At 43.4% G+C, this 11010-nt stretch overlaps 1 long non-coding RNA gene across 1 annotated transcript in view; it reads left to right on the top strand.

Moving 5' to 3' along the window:
• LOC117098877 overlaps positions 1-10569 on the top strand; it is a 29674-nt gene extending 19105 nt beyond the window's left edge. Inside the window, exon 5 of the long non-coding RNA XR_004443633.1 lies at positions 10378-10569. This is a non-coding gene — a long non-coding RNA (uncharacterized LOC117098877). The remainder of the gene's footprint in view (positions 1-10377) is intronic.
• Positions 10570-11010: the final 441 nt, after the last annotated feature.

Below are 11010 nucleotides of genomic sequence, written 5' to 3' on the forward strand. Positions count from 1 at the left end.
GGTCTAACATTTAAGTCTCTAATCCATCTTGAATTAATCTTCATATAAGGGTAAGGAAAGGATCCAGTTTCAGCTTTCTACTTATGGCTAGCCAATTTTCCCAGTACCATTTATTAAATAGGGAATCCTTTCCCCATTTCTTGTTTCTCTCAGGTTTGTCAAAGATCAGATGGCTGTAGATGTGTGGTATTATTTCTGAGGACTCTGTTCTGTTCCATTGGTCTATATCTCTGTTTTGGTACCAGTACCATGCTGTTTTGGTTACTGTAGCCTTGTAGTATAGTTTGAAGTCAGGTAGCGTGACGCCTCCAGCTTTGTCCTTTTGACTTAGGATTGTCTTGGCAATGCGGGCTCTTTTTTGGTTCCATATGAACTTTAAAGCAGTTTTTCCCAATTCTGTGAAGAAACTCATTGGTAGCTTGATGGGGATGGCATTGAATCTATAAATCACCTTGGGCAGTATGGCCATTTTCACGATATTGATTCTTCCTATCCATGAGCATGGTATGTTCTTCCATTTGTTTGTGTCCTCTTTTATTTCACTGAGCAGTGGTTTGTAGCTCTCCTTGAAGAGGTCCTTGACATCCCTTGTAAGTTGGATTCCTAGGTATTTTATTCTCTTTAAAGCAATTGTGAATGGAAGTTCATTCCTGATTTGGCTCTCTGCTTGTCTGTTACTGGTGTATAAGAATGCTTGTGATTTTTGCACATTAATTTTGTATCCTGAGACTTTGCTGAAGTTGCTTATCAGCTTAAGGAGATTTTGGGCTGAGACGATGGGGTTTTCTAAATATACAATCATGTCATCTGCAAACAGGGACAATTTGACTTCTTCTTTTCCTAACTGGATACCCTTGATTTCTTTCTCTTGCCTGATTGCCCTAGCCAGAACTTCCAACACTATGTTGAATAGGAGTGGTGAGAGAGGGCATCCCTGTCTTGTGCCAGTTTTCAAAGGGAATTTTTCCAGTTCTTGCCCATTCAGTATGATATTGGCTGTGGGTTTGTCATAAATAGCTCTTATTGTTTTGAGGTACGTTCCATCAATACCGAATTTATTGAGCGTTTTTAGCATGAAGGGCTGTTGAAGTTTGTCAAAAGCCTTTTCTGCATCTGTTGAGATAATCATGTGGTTCTTGTCTTTGGTTCTGTTTATATGCTGGATTACGTTTATTGATTTGTGAATGTTGAACCAGCCTTGCATCCCAGGGATGAAGCCCACTTGGTCATGGTGGATAAGCTTTTTGATGTGCTGCTGAATCTGGTTTGCCAGTATTTTATTGAGAATTTTTGCATCGATGTTCATCAGGGATATTGGTCTAAAATTCTCTTTTTTTGTTGTGTCTCTGCCAGGCTTTGGTATCAGGATGATGTTGGCCTCACAAAATGAGTTAGGGAGGATTCCCTTTTTCTATTGATTGGAATAGTTTCAGAAGGAATGGTACCAGCTCTTCCTTGTAACTCTGGTAGAATTCAGCTGTGAATCCATCTGGTCCTGGACTTTTTTGGTGGGTAGGCTGTTATTGTTGCCTCAATTTCAGAGCCTGCTATTGGTCTATTCAGGATTCAACTTCTTCCTGGTTTAGTCTTGGAAGAGTGTAGGTGTCCAGGAAATTATCCATTTCTTCTAGATTTTCTAGTTGATTTGCATAGAGGCGTTTATACTATTCTCTGATGGTTGTTTGTATTTCTGTGGGGTCGGTGGTGATATCCCCTTTATCATTTTTTATTGCGTCTATTTGATTCTTCTCTCTTTTCTTCTTTATTAGTCTTGCTAGCGGTCTGTCAATTTTGTTGATCTTTTTAAAAAACCAACTCCTGGATTCATTGATTTTTTGGAGGGTTTTTTGTGTCTCTATCTCCTTCAGTTCTGCTCTGATCTTAGTTATTTCTTGCCTTCTGCTAGCTTTTGAATGTGTTTGCTCTTGCCTCTCCAGTTCTTTTAATTGTGATGTTAGAGTGTCCATTTTAGATCTTTCCTGCTTTCTCTTGTGGGCATTTAGTGCTATAAATTTCCCTCTACACACTGCTTTAAATGTGTCCCAGAGATTCTGGTATGTTGTATCTTTGTTCTCATTGGTTTCAAATAACATCTTTATTTCTGCTTTCATTTTGTTATGTACCCAGTAGTCATTCAGGAGCAGGTTGTTCAGTTTCCATGTAGTTGAGTGGTTTTGATTGAGTTTCTTAGTCCTGAGTTCTAGTTTGATTGCACTGTGGTCTGAGAGACAGTTTGTTATAATTTCTGTTCTTTTACATTTGCTGAGGAGTGCTTTACTTCCAATTATGTGGTCAATTTTGGAATAAGTGCGATGTGGTGCTGAGAAGAATGTATATTCTGTTGATTTGGGGTGGAGAGTTCTATAGATGTCTATTAGGTCTGCTTGGTGCAGAGATGAGTTCAATTCCTGGATATCTTTGTTAACTTTCTGTCTCGTTGATCTGTCTAATGTTGACAGTGGAGTGTTGAAGTCTCCCATTATTATTGTATGGGAGTCTAAGTCTCTTTGTAAGTCTCTAAGGACTTGCTTTATGAATTTGGGTGCTCCTGTATTGGGTGCATATATATTTAGGAGAGTTAGCTCTTCCTGTTGAATTGATCCCTTTACCATTATGTAATGGCCTTCTTTGTCTCTTTTGATCTTTGATGGTTTAAAGTCTGTTTTATCAGAGACTAGGATTGCAACCCCTGCTTTTTTTTGTTCTCCATTTGCTTGGTAGATCTTCCTCCATCCCTTTATTTTGAGCCTCTGTATGTCTCTGCATGTGAGATGGGTCTCCTGAATACAGCAGACTGATGGGTCTTGACTCTTTATCCAGTTTGCCAGTCTGTGTCTTTTAATTGGAGCATTTAGTCCATTGACATTTAAGGTTAATATTGTTATGTGTGAACTTGATCCTGCCATTATGATATTAACTGGTTATTTTGCTCGTTAGTTGATGCAGTTGCTTCCTAGCCTCGATGGTCTTTACATTTTGGCATGTTTTTGCAATGGCTGGTACCGGTTGTTCCTTTCCATGTTTAGGGCTTCCTTCAGGGTCTCTTGTAAGGCAGGCCTGGTGGTGACAAAATCTCTAAGCATTTGCTTATCTGTAAAGGATTTTATTTCTCCTTCACTTATGAAACTTAGTTTGGCTGGATATGAAATTCTGGGTTTAAAATTCTTTAAGAACGTTGAGGCCGGGCGCGGTGGCTCAAGCCTGTAATCCCAGCACTTTGGGAGGCCGAGACGGGTGGATCACGAGGTCAGGAGATCGAGACCATCCTGGCTAACACAGTGAAACCCCGTCTCTACTAAAAAAAAATACAAAAAACTAGCCGGGTGAGGTGGCGGGCACCTGTAGTCCCAGCTACTCGGGAGGCTGAGGCAGGAGAATGGCGTGAACCCGGGAGGCGGAGCTTGCAGTGATCTGAGATCCGGCCACTGCACTCCAGCCTGGGCGATAGAGCGAGACTCCGTCTCAAAAAAAAAAAAAAAAAAAAAAAAAAGAACGTTGAATATTGGCCCCCACTCTCTTCTGGCTTATAGAGTTTCTGCCGAGAGATCTGCTGTTAGTCTGATGGGCTTCCCTTTGTGGGTAACCCGACCTTTCTCTCTGGCTGCCCTTAAGATTTTTTCCTTCATTTCAACTTTGGTGAATCTGGCAATTATGTGTCTTGGAGTTGCTCTTCTCGAGGAGTATCTTTGTGGCGTTCTCTGTATTTCCTGAATTTGAATGTTGGCCTGCCCTACTAGGTTGGGGAAGTTCTCCTGGATGATATCCTGAAGAGTGTTTTCCAACTTGGTTCCATTTTCCCCCTCACTTTCAGGCACCCCAATCAGATGTAGATTTGGTCTTTTTACATAATCCCATACTTCTTGCAGGCTTTGTTCATTTCTTTTTCTTCTTTTTTCTTTTGGTTTCTCTTCTCGCTTCATTTCATTCATTTGATCCTCAATCGCTGATACTCTTTCTTCCAGTTGATCGAGTCGGTTACTGAAGCTTGTGCATTTGTCACGTATTTCTCGTGTCATGGTTTTCATCTCTGTCATTTCGTTTATGACCTTCTCTGCATTAATTAGTCTAGCTGTCAATTCTTCCACTCTTTTTTCAAGATTTTTAGTTTCTTTGCGCTGGGTACGTAATTCCTCCTTTAGCTCTGAGAAGTTTGATGGACTGAAGCCTTCTTCTCTCATCTCATCAAAGTCATTCTCTGACCAGCTTTGATCCGTTGCTGGCGATGGGCTGCGCTCCTTTGCAGGGGGAGATGCGCTCTTATTTTTTGAATTTCCAGCTTTTCTGCCCTGCTTTTTCCCCATCTTGTGGTTTTATCTGTCTCTGGTCTTTGATGATGGTGACGTACTGATGGGGTTTTGGTATAGGTGTCCTTCCTGTTTGATAGTTTTCCTTCTGACAGTCAGGACCCTCAGCTATAGGTCTGTTGGAGATTGCTTGAGGTCCACTCCAGACCCTGTTTGCCTGGGTATCAGCAGCAGAGGTTGCAGGAGATAGAATATTGCTGAACAGCGAGTGTACCTGTCTGATTCTTCCTTTGGAAGCTTCCTCTCAGGGGTGTACTCCACCCTGTGAGGTGTGGGGTGTCAGACTGCCCCTAGTGGGGGATGTCTCCCAGCTAGGCTACTCAGGGGTCAGGGTCCCACCTGAGCAGGCAGTCTGTCCGTTCTCAGATCTCAACCTCCGCGTTGGGTGATCCACCGCTCTCCCCAAAGCTGTCAGACAGAGTCGTTCGGGTCTGCACAGGCCCCTGCTGCTTCCCCTGTTGGTCTTCAGCTGTGCGCTGTCCCCAGAGGTGGAGTCTACAGAGACAGGCAGGCTTCCTTGAGCTGCTGTGAGCTCCACCCACTTCAAGCTTCCCAGCGGCTTTGTTTACCTACTTAAGCCTCAGCAATGGCGGGCACCCCTCCCCCAGCCTCGCTGCTGCCTTGCGGATAGATCATGGCAGACTGCTGTGTTAGCAATGAGGGAGGCTCCGTGGGCGTGGGACCCTCCTGGCCAGGTGTGGGATATATTCTCCTGGTGTGCCCGTTTGCTTAAAGCGCAGTATTGGGGTGGGAGTTACCCGATTTTCCAGGTGTTGTGTGTCTCAGTTCTCCTGGCTAGGAAAAGGGATTCCCTTCCCCCTTGCGCTTCCCAGGTGAGGCAATGCCTCGCCCTGCTTCAGCTCTCGCTGGTCAGGCTGCAGCAGCTGACCAGCACCGATTGTCTGGCACTCCCTAGTGAGATGACCCCAGTACCTCAGTTGAAAATGCAGAAATCACCGGTCTTCTGTGTTGCTCGCGCTGGGAGTTGGAGACTGGAGCTGTTCCTATTCGGCCATCTTGCTCCGCCCCCCTTCTCTGCATTTCTTATTCATGCTTTTTTTGCCTTCTTCAAATTTTTTTCTTGCAATAGCAATTGTCCTTAGATTTTTTGCATTTTAATCCTCGGTCCTGGTTCTGCAAAATATTTTCTTCCAGCCCATCTCCTGTCTATTACCTTTCATCTAGGGTGTTTACTTTTGATGTTGTTAAATTCATTAATTTTTCCTTTGAGATTTACACTTTTTGTGCCCTGCTTGAATCAGTTAGCTTTTGCTATGTAACAAACCACACCAAAGCATAGTGACTTAAGCCAACAATGATTCATTGCTGTGGGATTGATTGCTTCTTCTGAACGGGGCCTGATGGGTGGGGGCCGGATGATCTGGGGGTCTCACTTACATCATGGCCCCAGCTGGGACAGCTGGGCCTCTTACTCCACACGGCCTTTCACCCTCCAACAGGGCAGCCCAGGGTTCCGCCCATGGTGGCTCCGGGTTTCCAGCAGCAGGAGAGGGCAAGCCTGGTGGACCTGGGCTTTCCAAGCCTCTCCTTCTTCACATTTGTTTAAGCCCAATGGACCAAAACAGACCACATCCCCCACCTCCTTTTGGGAGAAGCTGCCAGTGCAATTGTTGTTTTTCTCAATCTACAGTACCACTCCAAGCTTATAAAGATGTTTCTTCTAGCCGGGTGCAGGGGCTCATGCCTGTAATCCCAACACTTTGGGAAGCTAAGGTGGGAGAATCACTTGACATCGGGAGTTCAAGACCACTCTGGGCATCATAGTGAGGCCCTGTCTCTAAAAAACAATTAACTGGGCGTGGTGGCTCATGCCTGTAGTCCCAGCTACTAGGGAGACTGTGCCAGAAGGATCACTGGAGCCCAGGAGGTCAAGGCTGCAATGAGCTATGATCACACCACTGCATTCCTCCCTGGGCAACACAGCAAGACTCTGTCTTAAAAAAAAAAAAGATAGTTCTTCTAGATTTCCTATTAGTAGTTTTATAGTCTTAAAACTATTTGGCATTTCTTTTTTTTTATATTGTTGTGATTTTTTAATTCATTGAAATAAATTATTTAAATCTTTATAGTCAGTAAATATTAATATATTTGTTATGTATCAATATAATTATACATTATCATATATTGTTTAAATAAATTTCAGCTAGGCGCAGTGGCTCATGCTTGTAATCCCAGCACTTTGGAAGCCCAAGGCAGGTTGATCACCTGAGGTCAGGAGTTTGAGACCAGCCTGGCCAACATGGTGAAACCCCAGCTCTACGAAAAATACAAAAATTAGCCAGATGTGGTGACGGCCACCTGTAATCCCAGCTACTTAGGAGGCTGAGTAAGCAGAATCGCTTGAACCTGGGAGGCAGACATTGCAGTGAGCCGAGATCATGCCACTGCACTCCAGCCTGGGTGACAGAGCGAGGCTCCGTCTCTAAAATAAATTTAAATTTAAATTTTATTTAAATCTATTTGTTTTTCTGCAGAGTGAGTGACAACTCCTGAGATATATATATTGTACCTGCCTTTCCCCCTCTGATCTGTGATGCCACCTCTATCATACGTCAATTCTCCATGTACATATGATTCTGTTTCTCTTTTTTTTGGTGGTGGGGGTGGTTTTTTTGTTTTTTTGTTTGTTTTTGTTTTTGTTTTTTTTTTTGAAACAGTCTCACTCTGTCACCCAGGAGTGCAGTGACAGGATCTTGGGTCACTGCAACCTCCACCTCCCAGGTTCAAGCGATCCTCCTGCCTCAGCCTCCTGAGTAGCTGGGATTACAGGTGCCCGCCACCATGCCCAGCTAATTTTTGTGTTTTTAGTAGAGATGGGGTTTTGCCATGTTGACCAAGCTGGTCTCAAACTCCTGACCTCAAGTGATCCACCTGCCTCGGCCTCCCAAAGTGCTGGAATTATGGGCATGAGCCACCACACCCACCTACGTGATTCTGTTTCTAAACTTCCTGTTCTGCCCATTAGTACATTATCTTGCCATATGTTTATGCTTTGTAATGTGGGTTACTGTCTAATAGAGCTAGTCCTTTGCTTTTGTTTCTCAGAATTCCCTTGGCTATTTGTGGACTTTTCTTTATACATTTTAGAATTAATTTTTCCAATTTACAGATCATCTTGAGATTTTGATTAAAATGGCATTGACTTAGACATCAATTTGGGGAGCATTAACATCTATTTGGTGCTAAGTTTGCCCATCATTAGACATGATATATATCTCTGTTTACTTAGTTGTTCTTTTATACCCTTTTTTAGAACTTTTCTCCCATAACTTTGTGTGGGTTTGTTATTGTCAGGTTAATTTTTAGATACTTTCTAGTTTTGGAGATTTGACAGTATCAAGCAGTGTTGCTACCCCACACTTGCATCTCACCAGATTTCAAATGGTGTAGATGTGGCCTAATGGAATTCTTACAATGTTGTAATAAAACTCTGAGTAAAAAGCATGTTATCCAGGGTTTATATTAATATTTGAGATTACATCATTTATCATGCCTTCTAAAATGCACCGAATGATTCACTTCAAAATGAAATCAGCCTGCTGAAGTATTCACCCAAGAGATTTTAATAGATTTTTCTTTCCCAGTAATGCAGGAGGTCAGTTCTCAGTAAAACACACAAAGGCATAAGGTCATGAGCTATTCTCTCTGAAATCTCCTTCATTTCAGCAGCTCTCAAGTGTTAGAATTAATTGCTCAGCTGGAAGAACTGGGACCCAGAGAACTTTCAAAAACCAGCCAGATGGGAGAGTTTTACGACACACATGGACTTACACCCTAGCAACAAAAAGACCAAAGGGGGACAAAGCCCATATTTCCATTGTCAGCACTGTGCCTGTAATTTTCCTTTGTTTTAGGGGATAAAAACAGAGACAGATGAAGGGCTAACCTTAATATACCTGAATTTTTCATAGTGTTGGGTGCTAGGGGTTGTCATTATTTGCTCAGAAAAAGATGATAACTGTCATTTTTGCATAGAAGAAGGAATGTAATGAACCTTTCAAGAAACACATGTTTCAACAGTTTGAGAAGGTTTTGTCCTTTGGACACATCAACATGTTTCAACATGTTTAGCAGAATGATTACCTGGTCTAGAGAGCAAATACTACATGCATTATTTTGTTGTTGTTGTTTAAGACGTTTTTTCATGCCTGGCGTGGTGGCTCATGCCTGTAATCCCAGCTCCTCAGGAGGCTTAGGTGGGAGGATTGCTTGAGCCCAGGAGGTTGAGGCTGCAGGGAGCTGTGATTGTGCCAGTCCACTTCAGCCTGAATGACAGAGAAAGACTCTATCTCAACAAATAAAAATAAAAAAAGGGCTTTTCTTTATTTTTACATTTTTTGTTTTCATTGCATTTGTACTGCATTTTTAATCCCTCTTTTTTACATTCATTTTAAATATCTGGATCCACTGCAAGTGCTTCTGTCGATGCGAAGGCATGACATAGTAGATTCTCAGTTGCTCGGTTCAAAGCACCAACATGCCACTTAGTCAAAGAACCTTAGGCAAGCCACACTGACACAGAAGGGGTTTAGATCAGCAGACTCCAACTCTTTTGGGACCAGGGACTGGTTTTGTGGAAGATAATTTTTCCATGGACGTGCTGGTTGCGGGTGATGGATTCCAGATGAAACTGATCCACCTGAGATCATCAGGCATTAGGTTCTCATAAGGAACATGCAATCTAGATCCTTCCCAGTTCACAATAGGGTTCGCACTCCTATGAGGATCTAATGCCACCACTGATCTGACAGGAGGTGGAGCTCAGGCAGTCATGCTTGCTCACCTACCACTCACTCCTCTGTGGCCCCGTTTCTTCCAGGCCACGGACCAGTACTGGTCCGTGGCCTGGGGGTTGGGGACCCCTGGTTTAGATGAACCCAAATGTCTTCTCAATCACTAAGGTTCTCAATAGCTTCTTGAACTCTTGAGCTTTGGAGATCATTCTTGAAGTTTCTATAAATAAAAGTAGAAATCAGCCACCTCCTTAAAACCAGTGAGAGGCTTAGAGAGCACAGTAATCATGATGTTTCTGTAATCCCCCCAGAACTGAATCGGAAATGGCCAGGACGTTGAGGCATTCACATGATAGCGAGGAGCAAAGTGCAGGCCTAATGTGTCCTTCCAAAGTCCACATTTCTTCTGCTAGCAATTGCTTAAATTGCCACAGAAATTGAAATGGATAAGAATTTTGGTTTGTCAACAAGATAAAAAGCTCACAGATAAAGTGAGTTATCTGCTTCTTGTTTGGACCAAAAGGTGACTTTACCAGAAATTATGCCGGACATCTAGGGAATTAATCTGGATGAGTGAGCTCAGCCTGACATAAAGATGCTTCAATGCCCTTCTTAGCAATGATGCTGAAATAGCAACAGCTTTAGCTTGCTGAGGCAATAACAGCTGCCAGGGGAAAAAAAGAGAGAAATGAGAAAATCAAAGCCATTCTGAGGTATGAGGTAGCAGTTAAGAGAATCTCCCCTTGAAGGGCTTACTTAAATAAGCAATCAATCAACCAATATCCATTTATTACCTACTACTTAAGACATCAGATCTGTATTCTCTGCCTTCCAGGAGCTTATGATTTACATAACAGCTACTACCTCTTCTCCAGACTAAAGAACCCCAGTGCCTGCGCCTCTTTCTGACATTGCACCTCACCCCTTAAATCCATGGATAGCCCCAAGCCCATATATCTTTGCATTATTTGATGTTTGGTTTTTCTGTTTTGTTACTATTATTTTTGAGGCAAGGTCTCACTCTGCCACCCAGGCTCCAGTGCAGAGGCATAATCATGACTCACTGCAGCCTCAACCTCCCAGGCCCAAGTGATCCTCCCACCTTAGCCTCCTGAGTAGCTATGACTACAGGTACACATCACCACGCCTGGCTAATTGTTGCGTTGTGTAGAGACGGGATCTTGCCATGTTGCCCAGGCTGGCCTTGAACTCCTAAGCTCAAGTGATCCACCCTCCTTGGCCTCCCAAAGTGTTGGGATTACAGGCATGAGCCACCATGCCTGGCTATATTTGATTTTTCGATCCCTTTGGATTCTCAGGTCCCCATCTTGCAAATCCACCCTGCTGTTGGCTTTAGCTGCCTGTGTCCTGGCGTATTTCCGGCGAATCATTTTTTGTTCTTGGAATCTACTTCAATTGCTGTTGTGTTCGCCTTTCCAACTTCATCACACATTTATCCCCTAGTCCTGCTGAATTCTGCAGCCCAAGGCCTTCTATGCTGCTATGGTGCTCCGAGGCTTCCCTGCTGACATCCTTGTGGCCCCAGCCGAGCCCCATCTATTGGTTGAAGCTCCTCTGCAGCCTGTCCTCTCCTGGAACGTGACTCTTCCTTGTACTCATAAATGTACCTTGACACAACAAATGTGGTTTTGAGTCCCTGCATCTCTCTGTCAGGTCATGCACCACTGGACATGCCCACTTTAGTGTCCAGAAAATAGCTTGCTGTTGTTTGAGCAGAGAAGACCAGAGAAAGAGCAATCTCTCCTTTGTTCTTGGAACCTGCTTCCTCAGGGCTCCAACTGAGGACTCAAACGGAGACCTTTCTCGAGTTAAAACTATAGAGATAATGTTATTAGAGATAAAAGGTTCCAGATGAAAGAGAAATTGGCTTCCTCCAGAAGTGAAGAGTTTTCTCTGGAAGATGAGGCAATGGTGGCAAGAGAAATATTCAT

The sequence above is a fragment of the Trachypithecus francoisi genome, unplaced genomic scaffold, assembly GCF_009764315.1.
Source record: "Trachypithecus francoisi isolate TF-2019V2 unplaced genomic scaffold, Tfra_2.0 Contig01474, whole genome shotgun sequence".
NCBI lineage: Eukaryota > Metazoa > Chordata > Mammalia > Primates > Cercopithecidae > Trachypithecus > Trachypithecus francoisi.